The sequence below is a fragment of the Oncorhynchus nerka genome, linkage group LG11 (assembly GCF_034236695.1).
Source record: "Oncorhynchus nerka isolate Pitt River linkage group LG11, Oner_Uvic_2.0, whole genome shotgun sequence".
Classification (NCBI taxonomy): Eukaryota; Metazoa; Chordata; class Actinopteri; order Salmoniformes; family Salmonidae; genus Oncorhynchus; species Oncorhynchus nerka.
In genome coordinates, this window is record NC_088406.1 from 51,202,812 (window position 1) to 51,212,266 (window position 9,455).

Genomic DNA, 9,455 nt, shown 5'->3' on the forward strand with positions numbered 1-9,455 from the left:
CTTTACTGTATTTGTGCCTATTGTAACTCAGTGATCTTATACTTTAGTACTTTAAAGTATGTTTTACTTAATACTGTAACGACGTTTTTCGGAGTATCTGTACCTTACCATTTATATTTTTAGCCAACGTTTACATTTACTTCACGACATTCCTAAAAAAGTTTTACACGATACATTTTCCTGACAATCAAAAGTACAGGAAAATGGTCCAATTCACGGACTCACTAAACACAAATGTAAATTATGTGTGTGTCCCTGGCTTCCATAAATAAAAAGAAGAACATTGTGCCATCTGTTTTTGAAATGATTTATACTTTTACTTACATTTCAAACCAAATAATTTTACTCAAGTATTTTACTGGGTGACTTTCACCCATTTTCTATTAAAGGTATCTTTACTTTCACTAAAGTATGACAATTGAGTATATTTTCTCCACCACTGACCATATTCCTTCCCTGTCAGGGGTTCACTGTCCAGTTTCCTGTGCAGTGTCCCACTGCAACCTGACAGTTTCGGGATACGTGTGATGACCGTCGTCTTTAACCCCTGCCTAGACTATAGATCTCTTAGTCATCTCTTTTCACCATGCATGAGCTACTTTATATCTGTCCTGCTAATGGTGAATTCGAGTAAGAATCGGTCAAATACACCTTGATCACCACATCTGCTGGTAATACTACGTTTATTATGCATAAGATACCATTACACTTTGGCACATCAACACCTTTGAGATTTCATAAAAACAGATGGCAAATCTTGTACAACTCTGGGCATGTTAGTTGCTGACAACATCTTGGGAAAAATACAATTCAATAAAAAAAAGGAACATATGATTCAATTGCTTTTGTATCCACATTCTCTCTTACGAAACTCACTCAACCAGGAGTGACACAACAAATGACAGATCACATGCGTTCATGAGTCAAACTGTTAGAAGTGGCGATGAGGATTAGTACAATGAAGCTCAGACAAGACGTGATATCTACATGAAAAGTGCATTGTCACCACCTGGGCAGCCGGTTTGAACTGTATGCTGTCAATGGGGCGGCAGGGTAGCCTAGTGGTTAGAGCATTGGACTAGTAACCGAAAGGTTGCAAGTTCAGATCCCCGAGCTGACAAGGTACAAAAATCTGTCGTTCTGCCCCTGAACAGGCAGTTAACCCACTGTTCCTAGGCCGTCATTGAAAATAAGAATTTGTTCTTAACTGACTTGCCTAGTAAAATAAAGGTAAAAAAAAAAAAAAAGTGCACAACTGATGTTTCGACATTCTAATCAAATCTTATTGGTCACATACACATGGTTAGCAGATGTTAATACGAGTGTAGCGAAATGCTTCTAGTTCCGACAATGCAGTAATATATAACAAATCCAAAATAATTACCTAATACACACAAATCTAAAGGGATGGAATAAGAATATGTACGTATAAATATATGGATGAGCAATGACCACACGGCATAGGCAAGATGCAATACATTGTATAAAATACAGTATATACATATGAGAAGAGTATGTAAGATATAAACATTATTAAAGTGGCCAATGATTTCAAGTCTGTATGTAGGCAGCAGCCTCTCTGTGTTGGTTGTTTAACAGTCTGTGATGGCCTTGAGATAGCTGTTTTTCCCCAGTCGGTCCCAGCTGATGCACCTGTACTGACCTTGCCTTCTGGAAGGTAGCGGGGTGAACAGGCAGTGGCTCGGGTGGTTGTTGTCCTTGATTATCTTTTTGGCCTTCCTGTGACATTGGGTGCTGTAGGTGTCCTGGAGGGCAGGTAGTTTGCCCCAAGTGATGCGTTGTACAGACCGCACAATCCTCTGGAGAGCCTTGTGGTTGTGTTAAGGTGTTAGAAGCAGTGTAAGTTTCCAGAATCTAAAACAGGGACACGACACACAAAAACAAACAGCTTCTATGGTACAATAACCAATGAACTAACAGATATTCAAATAAACTGAACATTTTGCCACTGGTCAGTAGTACAAATAGATATGTTGTTGTTGCTTGAATTCTTGCATTCAAAAGCATGGGATTTATTTTAGGAAGTTTGATAGAACCCTGGCTTGGGATGATAATTGACATTTGATGAACATTGTTGTGATTTTTATGACTGCCTATTCATATAGAATCTAGGATGTGACGGGCAATTCAGGTTCAATTCAAAATTCTGAGGACATCAATTTTAGAAACGCTTGCTTTCTACATCCACCGAATAAAAGGACATTACATTAAATACAGCAACAACGTATTTGTAACAATGCAAAAACATTGTGCTTTTCTTATCTCTCCTCATTCAATATACAGTAAATTCCACTTTTATTTTTTTTGTTGCTAGGGGCGTCTGTCATGACGTCTCTAGCACGGAGATGCAGTGCCTTTAGACCGCTGTGCCACAAGAGATGTCATATGCTAGAGTCGGTCCTAGGTGATACTGCCTCCTTCCCCAGTTGCAGCTCTCTATAGTCCAACCCATACCTCCCTGGCCAGCACATAACAAAATAAAGTTATTAATCGCAATGACACTGTCCCTCGCCCCGGGTTCGTAATCAGACTGGAGGTCTATGTTGAACCCATCTGCCCACACCCCTTGACAGGGTGACAGCATCACAGTCCTACATCTCGTCCAGGTGAAAGTCTTCCTCTGGGAAGTGCCCCACGGTCTTTGTGCGGGGCCTGACAAAGGCAACGTACTTGTTCTCACATTCAAAGTATCACTTCTCCTTCACACTGTAAGGAAAGAGTGAGTGGAGATATCAAGTACATTTATGACAGAGAAACTCACCAGGTCTGCACCTCCCCACAGGTTTATTACCAGAAAGACAAGTCAAGATGTAAGGTACCTCTAAACAGTGAACATGTCAGACACCATGTGATGACGTCACAAAATTACGTCCATTGCCCTCACCTGCCCGTCATGTTTCCCAAGAGGCTCGTTATACTTCACTCCCATCCAATGACCTGGCTTGAAATCTACTATACCTGCAAGACAGAAAATAAGTTGTTGGAAGGAGTGCCTTGAGTATTCATACCTCTTGACTTATTCCACATGTTGTTTTGTTACAGCCCGAAAACATTGATTAAAACAATTCAACCATATACCCCATAATGGAAAAAGTGAAAACCTGTTTAGACATTTCAAATTGATTTAAAATGAAATACAGAAATCTCTCAAGAACATAGACTACCGTTCAGGTTTGGGGTCACTTAGAAATTCTTGTTTTTGAGAGAAAAGTAAATGTTTTGTCCATTAAAAAAATATATATATATTTTTTAAATCAGAAATAGTGTAGACATTGTTAATGTTGTAAATGACTATTGTAGTTGGAAAAGGCTGATTTTTTAATGGAAAATCTACAAAGGCGTACAGAGGCCCATTATCAGCAACTTTCACTCATGTGTTCCAATGGCACGTTGTGTTAGCTAATCCAAGTTGATCATTTTAAAAGGCTAATTGATCATTAGAAAACCGTTTGCAGTTATGTTAGCACAGCTGAAAACTGTGCTAACTGTGCTAAGTACAGGCTCAAAATGGCCAGAAACAAAGACCTTTTTTCTGAAACTCATCAGTCTATTCTTGTTCTGAGAAATGAAGGCTATTCCATGTGAGAAATTGCCAAGAAACTGAAGATCTTGTACAACACTGTGTACTACTCCCTTCACAAAACAGCGCAAACTGGCTCTTGCTGATAATGGGCCTCTGTACGCCTATGTAGATATTCCATCAATTATATCTATTTTTTAAATCAGCTGTTTCAAACTACAATAGTCATTTACAACATTAATGTCTACACTGTATTTCTGATGAATTTGATGTTATTTTATTGGACAAAATGTTTTTCCTTTTCTTTCAAAAACAAGGGCATTTCTAAGTGACCATAAACTTTTGAACGGTAGTGTATGTGGTGAGTTGATGCCTATTTCAGCTATTTTGCATGCGTTGTTGCTTGGCAACTTTGTACTTTACAAAGTTTATTGAACAGATTCCAGAACGTTCCACAAATTATACCCAACCATGCTGTGGTCAGCAATCATGTGAGTGTTGCAATCACTTGTGGAGGGCGTAAGGGGTCAGCAGGGTTAGGCACAGGGGTCTCAGCCTGGCTTTAAACGTACTGTAATGAAACAGCAGGGAGCAGGTCTCAGACCCTCGACCTTCTAGCCCGAGGTCCGGCACGCCATCGACTGTGCCGCAAAAGAGTCGATGGATATTTTTTTTGTCACTCAAATACAGACGTGGCAAAATGTATAGAATTGCAAAAGAAAAACAGCAAATTATTATTTGCACCATATGACAAAATGTGTAAAATAGCAGGAAATAAGCTTCACCTGCAAAATTCTTTCCACCAATAAGAGGGGTGTGAACAGTGTGCCATGAACCGCACTTGTGCCCATAGAAATAGGCGTGGCGTGCGCAGGATGTTCCCCAATGTTGGAAAGGGAGCCCAGAGTGAAAAAGTTTGGGAACCCCTGGGTTAAGAGACAGATTCAACAGTAGATCCCAACTTACTCCAGTGTGAACAATACTAAACAGGGGACATACCCTGTGGGTGTCATGTGAGCAGTGTTTCAGAACACAGAAGTAAGTACATTCATTTTGCAGTCATCATGCACAGGGTAAGAACCTAGCAGGGCCTGGTTGTCGTCCAGCTTCTGAACTTGTCGGTGGTGTTGAAGAAAAGCTGTAGTTCCATAATGGAGGCCGGGGTACCCACAACCATCTCCAATTTACCCTGGAGGAAAACGTAGACTGTGAAAAACTGCATCACATGGCCACAAGCTGTGCTGCAATGGCAGCAGGAAGAGGGACAATACATTATTACGTTTCAGAGGCACGAAGACCAATTAGACATGACCGACATAATTTAGCTACCTTGAATTTGGCGATGGTGTTTCCCCTATTGTATCGTTTATTCCCCTCGAACGAAATGATGGTACAGGTCAAACGCACCGATACCGTGGGATTGGTGATCAATCACGCCATTGTCCATTTTCAAGCTTTAGTTTCACCGGCGTTTAATTTACTCAGGCAACAAAAACCACTTCATCAAATACAACAGTTAGCTAGCATTTTTACCCGATTAAATAGCACACAACTAGTTGAAGTTTTGAAATAGCAACGTTAGTAGCACGCACTCAGCAAGTTACACAAAGTTAGCTAACGTGAGTCCTTCCAGTTCCAGCTTGGTCCCTCACAAATATTTACATGTTCTTTTGCGCTTTTCTTGACGATCTCTGTAAACAAATTTCTACTATCAGTTCACTGGGTATTTTTTTATTAAATCAATTCAGGTACCATGTGCTGTATAATCTCAGTGAACGGGGTGGTTGGTTTGTTTCCCTCAACGACGTCACAGATCCTGCTTACTTCCAGTTCTGGAAATTTATACCCGCCCACAAACACAGTGAACCAGTCATGTCGTTAAAATGTCGGGTGGGTATTTAGGTTGACCAATTGGGTAGCACATTTCTAAGACGTCGTAACAGGAAGAAATGCATTTTGGGTGCCAATGATGTTGACGGAGGGGGACTTTCATGATTAGTAACCAATCATCAATGTTGGAATTAAAACTGGGTTTTGGTGAAAGTGCCACACCCAAATGATGGAAGTACTAACTGTATCCACGTAGTCGCGCCATAAACCATGGTATAAAGCCCATATTGTTACTTTAGTAACAAAGTCATGCAACGTTAGCTATATACATTGTTACAAACAATGTTCAATTGTGATAAGAGCATTTTTTATTAGAGCATTGAATGATTTTAAAGTTAGTCTGTTGATTTAATTTTAAAAAACACATTTATTTTAATTTTGTCAAGTGTGGAATAAGATAAAAGTGTCCTTCCGTGCTAAGGTGCTCACTGCTCTGTGACATATTAATCACAGGGAGAAAGAGACACATGGTTACCTTTGAAAAGTTATTACCAGGCCTTACCTTGACATATAATGGTTGTCTACTCCAATATCTACTCATTGATTTATGAATGGGAAATAAATGGATCAGTCAGGAACATAAAATAACATCTGTGCATCAAATTAGAATTTAGGACTGAGAGAAGAAAAGAAAAGATCACAGAAAGGAGTATGGGGTGCAGCCAGAAGACAGACAGCTTCCCCACTACCCCCACCCCCAGATGAAAAGTTTACATTCCTGTTTCAAGCTGAGATGGGGTGTTTGGCCTTGCCTCATTACACTCTGTCTGTCTGCACATCCAGGTGTACGTGCTGCTGTTCACAGTAGGTCACAGCTCTTTCTCTCTCTCTCTCTCTCTCACACACACACATACCATCTCTCTCACCTTGTCACAATCTTCATTCTCCGGGGAACTTGTAAAAGTCACAAATGTGCACATTGTCTGACATTCTTCTATTTAGACAAACTAGCTCTTGTGCCAACCCCACTGTCAGAATGATGGGCACTTTTCAATGAACATAACAATTCTGCAGATTTTAACTCTAAAACATTCACATCATGGTGTGTATGTGTGTGTGTTGCACTGAGAGTATTTGCATAAAGAAACAACACCAGGTGCCCATTCAGATGCCCGCTGAGGAACTGGAGAGACAACTATCAACCATCCAAAGTCTAAACACACAGCAAAGAAAGAACAAACAGAACACAGACAGAGGCGGTGCAGGGCCGAGTTCACCAGTAGAACTATCTTAGAGATGGCAAGAGCTGATCCTGCTCAATCAACTGTTCATGTGAAATCAACAGACTTTGAGATCAATAAACAAATGGACACATCTACAGTGCATTTGGAAAGTATTCAGACTCCTACACTTTTCCACATTTTGGTACGTTACAGCCTTATTCTAAAATTACATTTACATTTACATTTAAGTCATTTAGCAGACGCTCTTATCCAGAGCGACTTACAAATTGGTGCATTCACCTTATGACATCCAGTGGAACAGTAGTGCATCTAAATCTTTTAAGGGGGGGGGGTGAGAGGGATTACTTTATCCTATCCTAGGTATTCCTTAAAGAGGTGGGGTTTCAGGTGTCTCCGGAAGGTGGTGATTGACTCCGCTGTCCTGGCGTCGTGAGGGAGTTTGTTCCATCATTGGGGGGCCAGAGCAGCGAACAGTTTTGACTGGGCTGAGCGGGAACTGTACTTCCTCAGTGGTAGGGAGGCGAGCAGGCCAGAGGTGGATGAACGCAGTGCCCTTGTTTGGGTGTAGGGCCTGATCAGAGCCTGGAGGTACTGAGGTGCCGTTCCCCTCACAGCTCCGTAGGCAAGCACCATGGTCTTGTAGCGGATGCGAGCTTCAACTGGAAGCCAGTGGAGAGAGCGGAGGAGCGGGGTGACGTGAGAGAACTTGGGAAGGTTGAACACCAGACGGGCTGCGGCGTTCTGGATGAGTTGTAGGGGTTTAATGGCACAGGCAGGGAGCCCAGCCAAAATTGATTAAATTGTTTTGTTTACTCATCAACCTGCACACAATACCCCATAATGACAAAGCAAAAATATAATTCTGAAATGTCACATTTACATAATTATGCAGACCCTTTATTCAGTACCTTCTTGAAGCACCTTTGGCAGCGAGTCTCCTTGGGTATGACACTGCAAGCTTGGCATACCTGTATTTGGGGGGTTTCTGCCATCCTTCTCTGCAGATCCTCTCAAGATCTGTCAGGTTGGATGGGGAGCGTCGCTGCACAGCTATTTTCAGGTCTCTCCAGAGATGTTCGATCGGGTTCAAGTCCGGGCTCTGGCTGGGCCACTCAAGGACATTCAGAGACTCCACTCCTGTGTTGTCTTCGCTGCCTACATAAAGCTGTCCCAACACAGCAGAGTCCTAACAGCGGTCTCTACACCTTACCACTGCTACATCTGGGAATCAGCGAAGCCTTGTCTGGCAGCGAAACAGTTAATTTAGTCTCATTTACTGCCTTTAAAAAAAACTGATATGACTGACTTGCTTAAACAAATGTGGTTTCTACTGACAATTGAGATCTACAAACTATGGCATAAGGGGACGACAAGCAGATAAGAGGCAATCCGTAATTTCGATTAAGGCATTAATGAGCGAGCCAGGACGGACGTAGTCAATATACTTATTTGTTCACCACTTTTGAAATGTACAGCGGCAGAACATGGGCCGTTCTTACAGTGTTCTCCCTGTACACCAAGTCAGAAACGTAGGATATAAAAATGGGGCATATAAGCAGACAACGAAAGCTTTTACAATATTCTATGATTACATTTCTCTAAAACAGGTTATAGTCTGGATGTGCACCACCAAGTCAGAACAGTAGGTGAGATTCAGAGGTGAAAATAGACCCTGGATTTTGGAGCTGCCCTACTCAAGAAAGCATGTTTGTATGGAGGCTTTATTAACTCAATTATATACAGTTGAAGTCAGAATTTTACATACACCTTAGCCAAATACATTTAAACTCATTTTTTTCACAATTTAATCAGAGTAAAAATTCCCTGTCTTAGGTCAGTTAGGATCACCACTTTATTTTAAGAATGTGAAATGTCAGAATAATAGTAGAGAGACTGATTTTTTTCAGCTTTTATTTCTTTCATCGCATTCCCAGTGGGTCAGAAGTTTACATACACTCAATTAGTATTTCGTAGCATTGCCTTTAAATTGTTTAACTTGGGTCAAATGTTGTGGGTAGCCTTCCACAAGCTTCCCACAATAAGTTGGGTGAATTGTGGCCGATTCCTCCTGACAGAGCTGGTGTAACTGAGTCAGTGTTGTAGGCCTCCTTGCTCGCACATGCTTTTTCAGTTCTGCCCACAAATGTTCTATAGGATTGAGGTCAGGGGCTTTGTGATGGCCACTCCAATACCTTGACTTTGTTGTCCTTAAGCCATTTTTCCATAACTTTGGAAGTATGCTTGGGGTCATTGTCCATTTGGAAGACCCATTTGCAACCAAGCTTTAACTTCCTAACTGATGTCTTGAGATGTTGCTTCAATATATCCACATAATTCTCCTCCCTCATGACACCATCTATTTTGTGAAGTGCACCAGTCCCTCCTGCAGCAAAGCACCCCCACAACATGATGCTGCCACCTCCGTGCTTCACGGTTGGGATGGTGTTCTTTGGCTTGCAAGCCTCCACCTTTTTCTTCCAAACATAAAGAGGGTCATTATTGCCAAACAGTTCTATTTTTGTTACATCAGACCAGAGGACATTTCTCCAAAAAGTATGATCTTTGCCCCCATGTGCAGTTGCAAACTGTAGTCTGGCTTTTTTATGGTGGTTTTGGAGCAGTGGCTTATTCCTTGCTGAGCGGCCTTTCAGGTTATATCGATATAGGACTCGTTTTACTGTGGCTATAGATACTTTTGTACCAGTTTCCTCCAGCATCTTCACAAGGTCCTTTGCTGTTGTTCTGGGATTGACTTGCACTTTTCACACCAAAGTATGTTAATCTCTAGGAGACTCCTTCCTGAGCGGTATGATGGCTGCGTGGTCCCATGGTGTTTATAC

The 9,455-nt window shown here is 41.5% G+C and overlaps 1 long non-coding RNA gene across 2 annotated transcripts; it reads right to left on the bottom strand.

Annotated features, from left to right (window-relative positions):
- Positions 1 to 666: 666 nt before the first annotated feature.
- On the bottom strand, positions 667 to 5,380 carry LOC115137657 (uncharacterized). 2 transcript variants are annotated; one of them, XR_003864824.2, is made up of 5 exons: positions 4,871 to 5,379; positions 4,327 to 4,730; positions 4,114 to 4,182; positions 2,906 to 2,979; positions 667 to 2,727 (listed from the first exon to the last, which is right to left on the bottom strand). It is a non-coding gene; the product is annotated as an uncharacterized LOC115137657 (long non-coding RNA). The 2 variants fall into 2 exon arrangements; XR_010465099.1 differs by having other exon boundaries at positions 4,114 to 4,730; positions 4,871 to 5,380.
- Positions 5,381 to 9,455: the final 4,075 nt, after the last annotated feature.